This window comes from Chelonoidis abingdonii, chromosome 5 (assembly GCF_003597395.2).
Source record: "Chelonoidis abingdonii isolate Lonesome George chromosome 5, CheloAbing_2.0, whole genome shotgun sequence".
NCBI classification, from domain to species: Eukaryota; Metazoa; Chordata; order Testudines; family Testudinidae; genus Chelonoidis; species Chelonoidis abingdonii.
In genome coordinates this window covers 142,751,128-142,768,400 of record NC_133773.1, presented here as the reverse complement: position 1 = coordinate 142,768,400, position 17,273 = coordinate 142,751,128, and the positions used below count along the sequence as shown (strand labels likewise).

The following is a 17,273-nucleotide window of genomic DNA, read 5'->3' as shown; positions in this document are numbered from 1 at the left end:
ATGAACAAGACAGGTGATTCTAATCATTGCTCTCCTACTCTGAAGAAAGTAAAACCTACATTTTACATAAGGAGAACAGGTCATTAACAGATACACAATGGCCATGGAGGGGAAGGACAAGAGTAACAATAAAGATCATCCGACGAAGGGGGTATTCACCCACAAAAGCTCATGCTCCAATACGTCTGTTAGTCTATAAGGTGCCACAGGACTTTCAGCTGCTAATAAAGATCATATGGCACCTCAATAAGGCACATATACATCAACAGTTCCACTATTTTATTTCGGTAAGATGACAAAAGGAAGTTTTTAGGAGGGATCTGAATGATGCGAGAGAGAGAGAAGGGTTGACAAAGGTTTATAGAGGGTGTTCCATAAAGGAGGGACATCAACAAAGTTATTCAATGAAGTTAGTGCGTGGAGATGAAAGCCTGGTGGAGAGAAGAGCTTGGAGGAATTTGAAAGGACTGTGAGAGATCAACATGAATGTTTATTAAGTGTATGGAGATGGTTAGATGGAAGACTCTGCAGATGCTACTTGCCTCTCTCACTAGGGTGTAGAGAAGAGATGTGTTTGGAAAGTGAAAAGTACTATAACAATGCTAAGTAATATTACTCTTTGGTTTAGTAATTTTAAATATATGCAATGCACTCCCGCTAGAAAATATATTCAAACATCCATCTTTTAGGCAATGCTACACCAGTGACAGAGCACGTTTGATGTCTTACAAAGCACTAAGAGCTAGGTGGTGTTAGTGGTGCATAGCAATTTACTAGAACAACATAATTAGCACTCACGTTGCAATTCGATTTTTCAAACACTTTACAAACATTCATTAATCCTCCCTGTGAGTTAAGCAGGGGCAGCAATAGCTTTTTTGCCACCCCAAGCATGGCAGGCAGTCTGCTTTCGGCAGCATGCCTGCGAGAGGTCCACCAGTCCCACGGATTCGGCGTACCCACCACCGAATCCACGGACCTCCCACAGGCACACTGCCGAAGGCAGCCTGACTGCAGCCCTCGCAGGGACCAGCAGGGCGCTCCCCTGCGGCTTGTCACCCCAGGCATGCGCTTGGAGTGATGGTGCCTGGAGCCGCTGCTGGAGCTAAGGATTGGACACATTTTCAAGTTGGGACAGCTGAGGCAGAGTGAAAGAGAAGTTTTGTGCAAGACTACACAAAGTTTCCTGGTCTATAGCGCCATTCCTCATCCTCCAGGCTCCACTGATGATCAGCAGCTTCAAATTACAGCCAAAAAATTAACTTTTGAGTTACAGTATTAGAGATTTACAAAGAGATCCATGCTTTACAGGGTAAGTCAGCCCTCTCTAAAAAGTTCTTCAATCTTTAAAATGGATCTGTTCTGTTAACATATCATCATCTGTCTCAGAAGTCTGCTAAGCTTGGTTTGATTGCTGAAAACTTCTACGCTACAAACTGCAAGTTATTACATAATCAGGGAGGATCCTTTGATGTGGCATCAGAAAAGGGGGCCCCATCTAACGTGAAGAGCATTTAAAGCATTTTAGGTTTTCAAGGTCTTGAAATCAAATACAGAAAGAATTTGTGTTTTAAGTTTACCCCGAACTCTCAGCAACTTGAGAAGACAATTCCCCACATGGAGAGATGGGCAACTTTATATGCTTGGCAGCTGAAGAAAATGTGATCTGTAGAAACACTTATGTCTTTTATAAAGGTTCTGGGCAGAGAATGAATTTTCTCCTTTTTTTCCTTTACTTCTGGATGAACATGTAAGCAACAGACAAACTCACCAATCAAGACTAAATAAAATCATCGTGTTTCTCCGGTGCTTGCTGTTGTTTCCACTTATGCCTCAAGTCCCTTCTCTTCTCTTTCCCTGCCCATTAAGTCAGCGTTAGAGCTGGGACTACAACACACAAGCACTGGTATATACAGCTTTCCTTTCAAGTATAGGGTTAAACATTAGAGAGGAAACCTATTAGAGGTAATTTTATCCAAGCCCTTTTTCTTCCCTCAAAAGAAAGTCTCTAAAGGATTGCTCCGAACAGTATATTTTACTGTGGTGTAATTGACTATCACCATCCTATAAGGATAGTGGGTTACTTGTAAAATGCTATACAGGTTGAGGACTTACAGTACATCAGCAATGTTGGTGTAAAAAAAAAAAAAAAAAAAAAAAAAAAAAAGAAAGACTTTCGCTGCAGCCTCATCTCACATACAACAGTGGCCCACAGGCAAATGTAGTCTAGTAGACTGCGCACTGGACTAGAAGCCAGGAGACCTGGGCTCTAGTCCCTGCTCTGTTACTAACTTGTGAGAGCTGGGGGAAGTCACTTCCACTGTCTGAGAATGTTACTTCTCTCCTAGTCTTTATCTTTCTATTTAGACTGTAAACAGTTTGGGGCAGGGACTGTCTTCTCAGCAGGTATTTGTCCATTATCTAGCACGGTGAGATTCTGATCGGGGTCTCTTGGCACAGCTGTAACATAAATAAGCCATGATATTTGGGTGAACACTACTCTACATATGTAGCATTGTGCTCACTGTCAATTACCATCAATAACTAAATTAATAAGCCACGACCCACAAAGGTAAAAAGAACACTGGGGTTTGTGGAATCACGCTTATCAGCACCTTCAACATCCCATGCAGCTGGCTGGTGGGAAGTTCACCAGGAGTTTAAAAAAAATAATAATAAAAATAATAAAAAAAAGGGGGTGGCGGGGAGGGCGCACCTCTTCGCTCATGGCCACTGGCAGAAAGTTGCGGCTTTGCAATTCCATCAGATGGAACAATTTACATGGGACTTTAAAAAGGGGGCCCACAGCCATCAAACCAGCACAGAGAAATACAACCACCCCACTCAGACCTGCAGCTCTTCATCACTCCTTTCCCCAAAGAGGTGCTCAGGTTTCAGGCTTCAGGGCTGGTCCGGAGAGAAGTCATGGTTCCTGACTGGACCAGTAATCTGGTGACCAACCAAACTGGTCAACAGCAAGGCAGAGGGTTTTACAGTGTTACTGACCAACCTGCTAAGTTATATGCAAGGATTTCATGACAGAACCAGCCTGTGCACCTGGACGGGTCACAACCTCACGTCCTTAACCTTCCTGCTATGTGTTAGGTTCTCTTATTACTGCTCTGTCCACCTTTATTCAGTTTTTGCTGTTACTGTATATGGTTTCTCATTCTCTCCCTCTCTGTTGGAGGGACCCCAGGACTGAACCTGATCTCTGTTGGAGCCAGTATGTAGTTTCTCATAGTTTTCTGCCCCTAATTCGGCCCTCCACTATGGATTTGCCCCACAAGCAGGTTCTGCTTTCTTCCACGACACTGCACACTTACATAGCCACTTTTCATTATTACATCCAAATAGACAGTCCCTTACCAAAAATCCATGATCCAAAGGAAGAACTAACACATGAGTTGCCATATCAGCATACACATGCTGAGAGGGATTAACATGTACTGGTGCTGAAAGGGGAAGGCTTCACTCATCTTTTGCAACTCATTTATTATTTTTGCATTCTGGCAGCGCACAGACCCAATTTACTAGCCCTTAGGATCATGTGTAATGACTGCCAGTGTGGCACCTCACAAGTGGACACAAGCACCTAGGGCTGAACCCCACTAAAGGGAGCACAAAGACAGCACCCAGGTTCCCACTACAGTATGAGTTACCAGCACATGAGAGTTTGCATCAACTTCTGCCAAAACTTCCTGCCCAGCTTAGCTTTGCAGCTGGGGCCACGTAGAACCCCACACCACATGCATCTTTATTTACATCCTGGCATTTGACAAAGGCCAAAAATACTTCCCAGCAATTAAAACATCTCCTGGACATCCCTACAGGCCTAACTCCCAGCATACTGAAATCCAAAAACCCAAATTGGAAAAAATAAAGAAAAAAAATATACTTATTACCTGCCAGTAACCTCAAGACTGGGAAAGCCAAGCCGTTCAGAATCTGTGTTACCATCTGGCTACCACACAGTATCTGGGAAAATATTATTGTTCTAACTGAGTTTGATTTACTTGTCAAGTTAATTGTTTCAGTATTAATTAAATGTGCTGCTCTGCAGCTGCAGAGAAAGCTCACATGGATAATGTACCGATCACATAGTATACACCTCCTTTCAACCACCAGAACCAGGGTCATGTTATCCCCTGGGTAGTTTAGAAATATTTAATTTTAACGTTTAAAAAATTTGATACCTCTGCAGTACCCATTTACTCTAGGGTGAATTAGGCACAGGACACACATTCAAAATAAATGCACGTTTCAAGAAGCAAAAGCATTTCCTTACTAAAAATTCAGTGCAAGAGTCACTATTGCAGATCTGGTTCAGTTATATCCAAGTATAACATTAATGGACAACACTTGACACTCACAGTGCTTTTCATCTGTAGATCTCAAAGCACTTTACAAAGTCACTGCCCCAAAGGGAAATTTTCTTCCAGAACTGAGGAAAGCAGCATATTTTCCGAGGGGCACAGATTCCACACTCACTCTCTGTTACATAAAAAGAGAGAGAGAGAGAGAGAGAGAGAGAGAGAGAGAGAGAGAGAGAGAGAAAAGCAATTCCTTCCTCTGGGTCGCCCAATCTGTTCTGGCTTTGCCTTCTAGACTTTTAAACTCTATGGCACAGTAAATAGCAACCAGAAGAAAGCCATTGAGGTTTTTTCCTGAAATACTAACACAAACTAAAAATACTGAAGATACTCAAGAAAGCTACAAAAGATTTTACAAAATCATACACATGCTATGTGATTCACTTCATAATTAGTTATTAGTTTAACTAATTTATTACTTTATTTATATACAGTATTTTTCAATTCACCTCATACAAGCACTATAGTGGAATCTCTTTATTGTGAAAATGCAATTTATAAATGTAGATTTTTACATAACTGCATGCAAACAAAAAAATGCAAAACTTTAGAGTCTACAAGTCGAAGCATAAAGGGGCACATGAATGTTTTTAGCACATCTGGCACATAAATACATCTCTACCTCAATATAACACTGTCCTTGGGAGCCAAAAACTCTTACCATGTTATAGATGAAACCGTGTTATACTGAACTTGCTTTGATCCACCAGAGTGCGCAGCACCACCCCCCACCCGCCCCCGAGCACTGCTTTACTACATTATATCCAAATTCGTGCTATATCAGGTGGCATTATGTCAAGGTAGTGGTGTATCTTGCAATGCCGGTTACAACAGTACCATGCGAATGCTTGTTCTCACTTTCTGGTGACATTGTAAACGAGAAGCAAGCAGCACTATTGCCTGAAAATGTAAACAAACTTCGTTGCCTAAGTGATTGCCTGAACAAGAAGTAGGACTAAGTAGACTAAGGCCAGGTCTACACTGCGACTTTAAATCGGTTTAATGGCCGATATACCGATTTAACGCTGTATCCGTTCACATGACGTCGTCATTAATATCGATTTTACCGCCTCCTTAAATCGATTTTGGAACTCCTCCCAAACGAGAGGAGTAGCGCTAAAATCGATAGGTGATAACTCGGATTAGGGTTCGTGTGGACGGAAATCGACGTTATTGGCCTCCGAGCGGCATCCCAGAGTGCTGCACGTGACCGCTTCTGGACAGCAATCTGAACTCGGATGGCAGCGTGCAGGTAAACAGGAAAAGCCCGCGAACTTTTGAATGCATTTCCTGCTTGCTCAGCGTGGAGCTCTGATCAGCACGGCTGGCGATGCAGTCTGGAAATTCAAAAAGAGCTTCAGCATGGACCGTACGGGAGATACTAGGTCTGATCGCTGTATGGGGAGACAAATCTGTTGTATCCAGCTCCGTACAGAACACGAAACGCCAAAGCGTTTGAATAAAAAACTGCAGATACACAGCGCTGCGTGACAAGCGTAACGGGAAGCCAGAGACTCAAATGGATGCTCATGAAGGGAGGGAGGGGGTACTGAGGACTCCAGCTATCCCACAGTCCACAGCAGTCTATGAAAATTATTTGCATTATTGGCAGAGCTCCCAATGTCTGTAGGGTCAAACACAGTGTCTGGCGTGGTTCAGGGAACAGCTCCTCAGTTTATTTCCCCCCCCCCTCCACAACGTGAAAAAAAGGGTAAGAAATCATTCCTTGACTACTTTCTATGTCACCCTATGTGTACTGAATGCTGCTGGTAGACGGGACGCTACAGCACTGAAGAGCAGTATCCGCTCCTCCTCTCTGGTGGTAGACAGTTCTGCAGGACTGCCCACCATCCAGGAGAACCGCCTAACTGCTCAACATCGAGGGCAACATTGCTACCGCTAGCATAGATAGGACAGAACGGCTAATAACAAGCTTAATCATTGAAACTTGGGCTCAAAATTTTTGCAATCACATTTGGGATTGACTCGCTTGGCAATGAGTCAATTCCTCCCTTATGGTATCTAAAAATAGAGTCCATTCTGCCTGGACTGTCATAGCCCGGAGGCTGCTCCAAGTGCCTCCCCCCGACATCATTTTCTCTCACTAACAAGTCTCTGTTTCTTATTCTGGTATCCTTAATACTTCATGACACAAACGGGGAGGGAAATGACACGGTAGCCCAGGAAGGTTGAGGGAGGAGGAAAGCAACGGGTGCGCTTCTTGCAGGGGCAACCCCTGTGAATACTGACACGGAGCACCTGTGCTCTCTGATACACTGGATCTCTGTTACACTTGCCTATTATTCTAGGCAGGACAGTGCACCACTGACCGCTCTGGTCCGCAATCCGAACTCGGATGCGGAGTGCCGGTAAACAGGGAAATCCCGAGAGCTTTACAGTGACATTTCCTGCTTTCACGTGTCCAGCTCTGATCACCACGGGTGGCGATGCAGTTCAAATGCAAAAGTATCTCCTGCATTGAACCTACGGGAGATAGCAGATGTTATCGCTGTATGGTGAGACAAATCTCTTTTATCAGAGCTCCGTTAAAGAACAGGAAATGCCAAAGCCTTTGAAAAATAAACTACAGGATACACAGCGGTGCGTGACAACAGTAACGGGAAGCCAGACACTCAAACGGATGGTCATGGAGGGAGGGAGGGGGTAATGAGGACTACAGCTACCAGTCTCCACAGCGGTCTCTGAAAAATTTGCATTTTTGGCTGCGCGCCCAATGTCTGCAGCGTAATACACGGTGTCTTGCGTGGTTCACGGAACAGCTCGTCAGTTTTTTCCCCCTCCAGCACGGTAAAAAAAAGTGAAATAAATATTCCTTGAGTACTGTAAATGTCACCCTCTGTGTACTGAATGCTGCTGGCAGACGCGATGCTGCTGCTGCGGTGAAGAGCAGTATCGCGCTCCTCTGCCCCTCCCCAGGGGTAGACGGCTGCCCAGTGATTGCTCTGGCTGAGTGTGGCCGGGGGCTCCGGGTGAAAATGGGAATGACTCCCTTTTTCTGACAGTGAATGGTACAGAACGCCTGGTAACTGTCTTCATCTTATCACCTGGGGGCTGAGCTTCATCAGACCCCTTCCCTCTTGCGTAAAGAAAAGATTCTGAACTGCATGGACTGTCATAAGCCATGGTGGCTCCCTCCCCCTCATCTGATCTCAGTAACTACTCTGTGATTCTTATTCATGCATTCTTCATAACATCATGCCAACAATGGGTGAGGGGGCACTGCTGTGGTAGCCCAGGTAGGTGGGGGAAGCAACGGTTGCGTTACTTGCAGCGGCTCCCCTCTGAATACTGATGCGGAGCAGCTGCGCTGTGCTACACTGATTTTAATACACTGTATCCTATTCTTGTCTGGACTGACTCTATTTTTATTAACCGTAAAGGGCAGGATTGACCCAGTCCCAAGTGAGTTAATCCCCATTTTCCTTTCAAAAATTTACACAGGGTTTATTATCCGTTCTGTCCATTTACTGGTGAGTGTAACAAAAAGAGGGGAGATGGTAACAGTTTCTGCTGTTTACAGTAGTACTGTACCATCTACCACCAGGGGGAAAGGAGCAGATTTTCAAGTAGCAATAATCACACCTCAGATTAACTTCATTGGTATGATACTGCCACTGTGCAAAGCTCTAATGCGCCTCAGTGCTGCAGATTCGCCTCTGTCAGTAGCATTCAGTAAAAAGAGGGGGTGACATTGTAAGTACTCAAGATTGCTTTATTTAACTTTCATTTCTCGTGCTGGGTAGGGGAAGGAAACTGAATAGCTGTTCGTGAACCATAAAAGACACCGTGTTGTAAGCTACAGACACTGGGCGCTAAGCCAAGAATGCAAATAGTTTTTAGAGACTGCTGAGGACTGTGGGATAGCGGGAGTCCTCAGCACCCCCGTTTCGTCCTCCATGACCCCCGGCCCTGATGCAAATGTTAATGGTCACGGGGGGTTCTGGGTAAACGTCGTCAGTCATTCCTTGCTCCGGGAAAACATCAGCAGACAGTCCTTTCGCACATTTTTCTCCTGGATTGCCCTTGCAGAAACAATAGCACGGCAGCACTAGAGACCGTCGGCTTTTGTTTTTCCCGTCACCATTTGTGTACTAAGATGCCGTGGAGAGCGCCAGAGAGGCGACACTCGAGCGCTACACACCAGCATTCATTGCTTTTGCAATGATAGCAGAGATGGTTACCAGTCGTTCTGTAACCGTCTACTGCCAGAGAAAACTGGCAATGACATGACGGTTATCTCTCCTTCTCTAAACTGTCCGCTGCTATCATGAGTGCCCCTGGCTAAAAATCAGCCGGGGGCGCAACGCAAAAGCAAACTTGGATTGACTCACTGGCCACTGAGTCAATCCTCCCTTATGCTGTCTAAAAATAGAGTCAGTCCTGACTACAAGAAGAGTCAAAGCAGCAGAGAATCCTGTGGCACCTTATAGACTAACAGACGTCTGTTAGTCTATAAGGTGCCACAGGATCTCTGCTGCTTTTACAGATCCAGACTAACACGGCTACTCCTCTGAAGGAAGAGTCAAGTGTATTAGAAGAGCGCAGCTACTCCATGGCTGTATTAACAGGGGGTTCTCCCGCAAGAACCGCACTCATTGCTTCAACTCTCTCTCCCAACCTCGCAGCTACCGTGGCAGGGCCACCCCCCATTTCTGTCATGCAGTCGTGAGGAATACAAGAATAGACAAATAGACTTATTTCGTGACATAAACCAGGGGGGGGGGGCACTTGGAGGCAGGCAGTCGTGGCTATGACAGTCCAGGCAGGACATACTCAATTTTTAGAAACCAGAAGGGAGCGATTGACTCTGCCCAATCTCTTCTCTCCCAATTTGGGTTCAGAACCATTGTCACAGGGCATCATATTAGCATCTGAACACTAAACTGTGATGCACTGGCCACGTAAACAGAAAAGCCCTGATCCCCGCGAAGCTTTGAATTCCATTTCTGATTGTCCACCGTGAGGGTCAGACACACACACAGGTGACCCACAGGAAGGGGAGGGAGGGGGCGGGAGGGGAGGTGGTCATTTGCACATTCGTCACATATGCAGTCCTTATATGCGAAGAAGGAGCCCAGCTTGGACCACCAGGAGTTCTGGATCTGTATCGCTTTCGGTGAGGATCCATGCTCACAAGCATCTGCGTGTCCAAAAGACGAAATGAAAAGTTTTTGAAAGAATTTCAAAGTCTATGGCTGATAAAAGGTACGCAGAGCACTCCCTTCAGTCGCGAGTGAAACTGAAGGAACTTAGACAGGGTTTACCAGGAAAGCCAGGAAGCAAAACGGAAGTCAGGCCTGAGTCCGAAAAACATGCCCCGCTTCTATGCTGACTACAATGCAATTTTGGGTTCCAGCAGCTACCATGCCCCACCCCTCGTCCGGGATTCAACTTTGGGATTGAAATATCAAGTGTTTCTGAGGATGTACCGAGGGGAATGATGGAGACGAATGAGATGAAGATGCCGTGGTGATAGCACAGCAGCCAGTCCGTAAACCCAACAGCCAGGATCTTTTTGAGACCAAGAATCCACATTCCCTGCGCTCTCCAAGCGAGAAGCCCAGACAGTGAAGCATGGAAGCGACCTCCGGTAAGTGTCCCTTCATTCTGTAGCCAAACACGGATTAAACAAGACGGTTTTGTAGATCGCATTGAACAAGCTTTTGCTGCAGTCGCAAGCCATTACTGTTACAGGAAATTTCGTTACATGTCTGGGGATTGGAGTGAAAATCTCCAAATTAATGTCCATGATCAGATCGTAGCGGAGGACTCAAAAACCTAGCCTATATGAGAACATTTTTGGCCAAGACAGCCTTCTCCGTTCCCCATAGTAGGTACTTTTTCAACGCTTGCATTTTGGCAAGACATTTGGACTGCAGGCATTGAAGGCATTGCACTGAAGGCATTGCATAAACAAACGATTCTGCCTCCTGCGGTGCTATTGTCAGGAGAGAGATATCATCCATTGTACCTTGTAGAACATCAGGAATGTAAACAGGGGGCAGACATGGCGATTTTGCTACGGGCCAGAGCGGGGGATGGGAGGAGGGATAGCGACGAGTTTTCAGCGTCTGGCAAGCAGGATTGTCCCTGCTACCAGCAACGCGATGCGGGGGGTGATGAGTGATCACTAGACAGCGATCGTATATTGATAGGAGCCATGGCGCTGTTGGTTGGATGTGAAAGAAGGGGGGTTTGGGCTTTGCAGGCTCCTCTTAACAGGAGCAAGGCATTCATATAGATCACTGGTATTGAACGGCGGAGAAGTCAAAATTTTAAAGCCTCACTTACCATCGCCGCTGTGGACTAGCGTTTGGCGGCAGCTACCTGCGTCTGTGTGTGTGCCACACCAGTCACACAGACACTGAATATTTTAAACGCTACAAAATGCGACCTGTATAGAGATCACATGTGCTCTGTAAGGTGGATAGTGTTCTATGTGGAGAATACTATCATTGCTCTGTAAAAGGTATCTTTCCACATACTTATCACCCTGGTTTGCCTTCCCCATGCAGCTGCACATTTCTCAGAAAGTCCTATGCCATCACGAGGGTTGCTGTGATTAACGCGGAGGAAGAAGAAGACGCGAGATGAAATGTTCACAGAAATATTGAAGTAACACGCAATGAGAGGGATAACAGAATGATGGAAGGATTGTGTAGCAAAGTACAGGAAAGATGCAGTGAACGATCTGAGAGGGCTAGGCAGGAAGACCAAGCGTTGGAGGAGAAGAAACGCTGGATCTGCTGCGTTCTCAAACTGAAATCCTCCAACGCATGGTGGGAGCTTCAGGAGAGCAGCACAGTAGCAGAGTGCCACTGCAGCCCCTGTATAACCTCCTGCAAAGCCCACGTCCCATATCTCCCTCACCCAGACGTGTAAGAACGCGTGGTGGAAGCTTTCTGCACCCGCCTACTCCTCCACACCCCTGCAGAGTTCAAGGAAAAGGCTGTAATTACGCTACAATGTGCTTAGTAGCCTTTCCTTCCCCTCCTTCCAAAGCACAGCAGTCAGGGACACCTCCTAATTCTCTGCCTTTTTTAGTTGTCCTTTGTAATACAGAATACATCGAAAGGGAGGGTGGGTGCTTACAGGGAAATCTAGTAAGGAAAAACTCATGATTTTTAACAGATGCATAATTACGTTTAATGAATAATAAATGATTTTTAAACGATAACAGAATTTATTTCTTCGCCAACCTGAATGAAAAGGGGTGGTGGGTTGCTTCACTGATAAAGTCCATCAAGTGCGGAGGGTTTCATCAAGGGAAGCAAACAGTCACACGTACCCGTGAGCCGTGCTGAAACTCAGTTATTCAAGGCTTCTCTGATGCGCAGCGCCTCCAGTGTGCTCTTCTAATCGCCCTGGTTTCTGGCTGCTCGTACTCAGCGGCAGCCGTGATGCCTCGCCTCCCACCCGCCAGTAAAGTCTTCCCCCTTAGTCTCACAAAGATTGTGGAGCCACACAGCAGCACAATAGCAAGGCGGGACATTTGGTTTGGCTCTGAGTCTGAGGAGTAAGTAATATGATGCGCAGCGATCCCTTTAAACGGCCATAAGCACATTCTACCACCATCCGCACTTGCTCCAGCCTGTAGTTGAAACAGCTCCTGCGACCACTGGTCCAGGCTGCCAGTGTATGGCTTCATGAGCCATGGCATCAAGGGTAGGCGCGGTCCCCCAGTGATAACTATTAGGCATATTGAGACATCCCAACGGTTATTTCTGGTCTGGGAAGTAATTCCCTTGCTGCAGCCGTTAAACAGACTAGTGCTCCTGAAGACTGCGAGGTATGAACCCTCCTGGCATCCCACGGGATTGGGTGAAACGTCCCTTGTGGTCCAACCAGTGCTTGCAGCACCATTGAAAAGTACCCCTTGCGTTCACGTACTGGGTACCTGGTGTTCTGGGCCAAGCATAGGGATATGGTTCCATCCTAATGCCCCACCAACAGTTGTAAAACCCATTGCAGCAAAGCCATCCACTATCACCTGCACGTTCCCAGAGTCACAACCTTTCGTAGCAGCAGCGCTTAACGATTGCTTTGGCTACTTGCATCACTGCAGCCCACCACAGTAGATTTGCCCACTCCAAATTGATTCCCGACTGACCGTAGCTGTCTGGCGTTGCAAGCTTCCAGAGGGCTATTGCCACTCGCTTCTCCACTGTGAGGGCTGCTCTCATGTTTGTATTACGGCATTTCAGGCAGGGGAAAGCATGTCACAAAGTTCTAAGAAAGTGCTCTTACGCATGCGAAAAGTTTCGCAGCCACTGCGAATCGTCCCACACCGTCAAAACAATGCGGTCCCACCAGTCTGTGCTTGTTTCCCGTGCCCAAATTCGGCGTTCAATGGGTAGTAGATGCCCCGTTAATCAGCAGTAGCTTCCAAAAACGCTGGGGGCAGCGGGTTATGGAGAATTCTGCCTCCATCTCGTCATCGCTGTCCTCGCCGCTAGCAATAGCTGCCTCCCTCCTCTCCTCCCTGCCTTTGCGGTTCATTGTCAGTATATCAGCACGAGAGTACGCGAGGTGTTGACAAACGTCAGGATACCGTTTGTGATCTCAGTCCCATGATATGCTGTGCTATGGCGTTTGCTCAATCCACTCCGCGAAAAACGCTGCCAAAGGGTTGTCTGCTGCCCGTCACAAGGGGAGGGTATGGGCTTGTACCCAGCACCCACCGGGGCAATTTTTCTGGCCATCAGGCACTGTGCTGCTCCAACACGGAAGTGGAGCTTATGGATAGCTGAGAAACAGCTAACCCACAGTGCACCGCTCCTGAAATCGATGGTAGCCTTGGACCATGGACACAAGCAATCGATTTTGTGATCGCATTGTGGACGCGCAAAACCGATTTTATAACATCGGTTTCGTAATATCGGTTTAAACTACTTCGAAATAATCGTGCAGTGTAGACGTAGCCTTAGAATCATAGAATATTAGGGTTGGAAGAGACCTCAGGAGGTCATCTAGTCCCATCCTCTGCTCAAAGCAGTACCACCACCGACTTGTATGAGGTGAATTGAAAAATACTATTTCTTTTATCTTTTTTACAGTGCAAATATTTATAATAAAAAATATCAAAATGAGCACTGTACACTGTATTGTGTTGTAATTTAAATCAATATATTTGAAAATGTAGAAAAACATCCAAAAATATTTATACTAAATTTAAATTGGTATTCTATTATTGTTTAACAGTGTGATTAAAACTGCAATTGTGACTTTTTAAAATCTAGTTAATTTTTTTTTGCATTTATCGCATGCATTAACCGCAACTGACCGTAATTAATACATACACATATATTCATACAGTAGTATGTGGATACAGACTAATTCAGTGGTCCCCAACCTTTTCGTCTGGCAGGCGCCAGACAAAGGACCACTGCGGCGGTGGAGCATCTGCCGAAATGCCGCCGAAATTCAGCAGTGACGCCTCTCGATGACGCCACTTGCCGTCGACGAGCAACGTCGAGAGGTGTCCCTGCTGAAATTTGGGAACAACGCCTCTCAATGACGTCACTTGTTGGCAACAAGCGTCATCAAGTGGTGCTTTCCTGGGGGCCAGGACGTGGGCACATTAAGATGCCCCACGGGCGCCATGGCGCCCACCGGCACTGCGTCGGGGACCCCTGGACTAATTTATTTGCTTTCTTCAAGCTCCTACCCTATTATGAAATTTCAACCAGCCAATCTGAATGTCCTTAGAACACACTATTCTGATGTTCAGGTCTTTTAAAAACTGATCAAACCATTTTGATACAACAAACTGACAACCTCTTTCACAAAAATAAATTTGGTGTAGAAGTTTAAAATCCTCAATTTTAAATACTAGAAATGATGAAACAAAATCAAGACTATGCTCCCTCAGCCACATTTCACTCTCTTCCTTTTGTTCTGTATTCAATTTATGACTATGTATTTGGATTAGAATAACCTGTGTTGTTAAGTAATGGAAAAGGTTCACAGCTCCTTCGAACTGCTTTTGATCTTTTCCTTGACTGATTCTACTTCTTTGTTGATATAATTAACAAGCCAGTTTTCCATTGACACTACAGGGTGATTACATTACATTTCAATACCACAACCTGTAAGTTTACTGACTTTTCATAAAGTCTCATGCTATGTAAGTTTGCACTGTGTTTTGATCAAAGTCATCCTCATGCTCAGAGAAAATTTCAACACTTATGGAAGTTGGTCTCTCTTATCAAACTCAAATCTTTGCCTTTCACCACTAACTGCTCTTTGGAAATTTTTGGGTTTGATCAGACGCTGCTCCTAAGTAAATCTGATGTTACAAAGCTGCTTGAATGCCTGGGACAGACACTTATAATCATCGCAAATGTGTGTAACTATGACACTGAAAATGTCTCAGTTGGAGATCAAACTCAATGTTCCGTTCTAACACTCAGATAGACAGATTGGATCTTGAAGAATCTAAAGAAGCAAATTTACTGAATTTTTCAGATAAGTGTGAATTCTGTTTTACTAATTAAAAACTTTTGACGGTGTTTGTATTTTATTTAAAAATTATCTGTTTTCATTACTTTAGTCCACTCAATTTTTTCTCTCGTCATTTCATTAAACTTCAGACATGCTGAGCTAGATAAATTCACACAATGAAATTCAGTAATCACTCAGCAGTAATCATGGCTTTTCAGTATTGATCAAAAGTTTCAAATTTTACTATGATTACCATAAGAATTCAGCACTGTAAAGACTGAAAAATAAAATGAGCTTAGCCAGCTTTATAAAGAGACACTTTACCTGCTCAACCTTCCAAAAGTTCCTGAATTCTAACAAACTAGACCTGGTAGTTACTGGCAGCAGGGGAAGATGCTGCCTCCTAAAGTTCTTTCTAGTTGAAACACCCTCCGCAATCAGGATACCTTAATTTTCTTGTCTTTTAATTATAGATTGTGTTAAATACATTTGGAGAAAAAAGCACACAAATTTACCCTACTGTAGAGCATGGGGAATTCCTCCGAATGAAACACACACACATGTCGATTTCCTGCTCTGTTCTGGCTCATCCTTGGGTCTTCAGAGTGGGCTGGATCTCCAGACACATTATTTGAAGAAAGGACATTTTCAGGTAAGCAAAAATAACATTTTTCTATTGATTGTGCTGCAGCCCACAGATCCATTATGTGAAAGCCAAGATATGATCCAATGTAACATAACTAACACCTAGGCTTTAGGTTACGGTCCTGCCTGTTTCCATGCAGAAAGATGTTGAGCTGTTTACTCGCTTGTGTGGGGAATAGATGGAAGCAAATGGAAATTGTCTTTTTGGTACTAAGTTTAATTCTCTATTAAAGTAGAGGGCCATCTCTTTCGTATCTGCCTCCGGGATTTCTTCTAGGTCATAGGCTCCAACTTTCTCTGGCACCCGTGGGTGCCTGCACCCCCTGCCCCTTTCCCTGCCCCTGGCCCCGCCCTGACTCCACCCCATCCCTGTCCCTAGCCCCGCTCCCATTCCACGCCCATTGCCAAAGTTCCCGCCTAACTCTGCTCCCTCCCTGCCCCATTGGATCCCTTCCCCAAATCCCCGCCCCAGTCCTGCCTCTTCCCCCAGTGCGCTGCGTTACCCCCTCCCTCCCTGCCCCACGAATCAGCTGTTTCACGGTGCAAGCACTTGGAGGGAGGGGGGAGAAGCAGGACACAGGAGTGCACTCACAGAGGAGGTGGAGTTGCTCCAGCCCCGAAACACCCACTGAGTCGGCGTCTATGTTCTAGATGACTGAAATCCCTGTCCTGAACTACCAGACAAAAGTTATTTGTATCGATAAATGTCTGGCAGTGGTGCTGGGAAGGTAATTTGTGAATAGGTTAAAAAGTTTTGGTACTACAACTGAGCCCTGGCGTAGGCCATTATTCTACCACCTTCAGAGGCTTTTTCGTTTGTCAAGTAAAACTTGGAAACTGAGGCCTCTCAGCAACAGTTCTATAACCCATCTGATAACCCACTTCAGTAGGACCAATGACAGTTTGTATAGTAGGCCTGTACGTCAGATTGTGTCAAATGCGGCAGTAAGATGTAGGAATACTGGTATGTCTTCTGTGTGGCGTGGAAGTCGCTTGATGTAGATGATGAGTGCAGCACTGAGCACAGATATTGTGGTTTATTCTGAACCTTGCATCATGTACACACAGGATAGCACTGACTGTGGAGGCAATTCTTTCAAGGTAGCCTTTCAAGTAATTTGCAAAGAGATGGGGTAGTAACTTGTTGCAAGTCAGTGGTCCCTCTCAGGTTTTGGTAGGGCTATTACTTTTGTTCTGTGCAACAGCTTTGGTATTTTATTCTCCTAAATGACGCAAGATAGAAATATGGCTAGCCACTATCTTATTTTTTTCCAGGTTCTTTAGGAATTTGGGGGACATGTTATCAAGCTCACAGGCTTTACCTGGACACTAAGGCATAGAGAAGACTTCTACAAATAAATGGCACTGGCTAAAAGCTGGATAACCAATATGTAAAATTTGGTGAATTTATATAAAGATAACCAGGTAGTTGCCTAGGAGATTCCCCTATGGAGAGGGTGACTTCTCTGCCTTGAGATTATGCATGCTCCTAAGAACTGGATTTTATGCTTAACAGAAGGAAGAATATTTCTTGAATGTACTTCGGAAATCAATGCTACGACAGCTGTAAGGATTACTTGTCAATGAAAAGTACAATACTTGGTCTCATCAGAGAAAGCGCCCATCCTCAAAACCTTCTCTAATTGTAGATGGTAACCATCAGGAGGTCTTCATTAATGCACAGGAAGTATAATGACCCCTCCTGCAGGAGTTATATTCCGAGTTCAATCTGGGTAGTGCTGAAAGGAGCAAAAAACAATTTCCAGATGGTGCTCTCTGTACTTGTGCCGC

The 17,273-nt window shown here is 45.2% G+C and overlaps 1 protein-coding gene and 1 pseudogene across 3 annotated transcripts in view; both read right to left on the bottom strand.

Annotated features, from left to right (window-relative positions):
- EXOC6B (exocyst complex component 6B) overlaps nucleotides 1-17,273 on the bottom strand; it is a 379,256-nt gene that overhangs the window by 293,055 nt on the left and 68,928 nt on the right. The gene's annotated exons all lie outside the window — the stretch shown is intronic.
- LOC142046949 (U4 spliceosomal RNA) lies at nucleotides 7,896-8,020 on the bottom strand (annotated as a pseudogene).